This window comes from Portunus trituberculatus, chromosome 2 (assembly GCF_017591435.1).
Source record: "Portunus trituberculatus isolate SZX2019 chromosome 2, ASM1759143v1, whole genome shotgun sequence".
In the NCBI taxonomy this organism is placed as follows: Eukaryota; Metazoa; Arthropoda; class Malacostraca; order Decapoda; family Portunidae; genus Portunus; species Portunus trituberculatus.
The window spans coordinates 3,920,719-3,922,470 of NC_059256.1; positions in this window are offsets into that span (position 1 = coordinate 3,920,719).

Here is a 1,752-nt window from a genome sequence, read left to right on the forward strand (position 1 = left end):
TCTCCTTTAGCCCAGAAATTCCCGTGAAAAGCCCACATGGTATAAATAAAAAAAAAGAGAAAAAAAGTGAAATGTACTAAATCGACAGCCAAATGACGTGGCTTACGTGTTTCTATATATTTCCCAGTTTTCTCAAATTTCTCCAGTTACATTTTATTCACCGTATGTTTATCTAGTCTGTTTGTCTCCCTTTCTTTTAGTCTTATTCCTATATTTGCTTTGCCGTACTTAAGGGACCGTACTTACGAAACACTGAATCATGAGCTTAAAAGACATATGACGTACCAAACTCCCTCGCTCTTGAGAAAGATTGAGGCGCACGAGATGGAGGGAAAAATAGGCTGGACCAAGTCGCGTTAGGTGATAGGCGGCAGAGAGCAGTAATTCACGGTTCTAATTCCTATCAAGTAGTTAATGAGGTGCCACAGGGTTCAGTTTTAGGGCCATTACTATTCCTAACATGTATTAATGACTAGGAGTGTAGAATTAGTAGTCGTATTAGCAAATTTACAGATGACACGAAGTTAGGTTGATTATTTAGATCAGATTTCGGATGCCATCGCCTTGTAGACAGATTTAGACAAGAACAAATGAACAATCAAGTGCAGAGGGACCGCCGTGGTACAGTGGAACCATGCGTGCTTTGTGGTCTGAGGGGTCTCCAAGTGCAAGGGTTCAAATCCTGTCCGCGGTCAGAGTGTAGGTTGGGCTTCCTCACTCAGGGCAACGGTTTCCTAGCGGGTGGGCTTTGAGACATAAAAATAAGTAAGAAAAAGCTGAAATAAGAAAAAAAGAAGAAAAGTAATAATGGACCGCCGTGGTACAGTGGAACCATGCGTGCTTTGGGGTTACAACAAAGGGGACATGAGCAAAGATCTTAGTAGTAGCGAGGATAGAACCAGAAATAATGGGTTCAAGCTTGAGAAATTCTGGTTTAGGAGTGAAATGTGAAGGCGGTGGTTGTGTAACAGTGGCTGGTGAATGGAAGGGACTCAGTAATGATGTTAGTCAGGGAGGCAGTGGTGGGATCGGGCAGACGTCCACGCGTAGGTTGGAATCCCACCACGTACAGCCTTAAACACTGTGCCATTTGTGGATTGGTTTAAAGTTAGCTACATGTCACCATGGTACACAGGTTGTAGGTGCGCTTGGGTGGTGATATGTCCCTATTATGCCCACCACTATAAATACAACTGCCTGCGCCGCTAATGGGTGGAAGCTCAACACTGCTTCCCATACTCTTCAAGTAAACCTACAGGCGCTATAGGCCATAACAAAATAAATAAATAAATAAACAAAAAAAGTGTTGAGTCAATAGCTTTGTAAGATTAGCCAAAGGACCACCGTGGTACAGTGGAACCATGCGTGGTTTGTGGTCCGAGGGGTCTCCAAGCGCACGGGTTCGAATCCTGTCCACGGTCTGAGTGTAGGTTGGGCTTTCTCACTCAGGGCAACGGTTTCCTAGCGGGTGGGCTTTGAGATAGGAGGTACCACAAAAAATACCCTCTTTAGCCCAGAAATTCCCGTGAAAAGCCCACATGGTATAAATAAATAATAAAAAAAAACAAAAAGTGAAGGTTGGGATGATAGGTGGAATTGAATACCTTTGCTCACACAGGGAGTGCCACAGGTAGGCCTCACAGGATCGCCTCTTGCAGCTTCCTCACTGTGCTGTGTTCTTAGACTTCAAAAAATCCAAAATATTTCCACTGTATCTTTTCATTTGTCAAATTTTTCTTATTCCACCTAAAC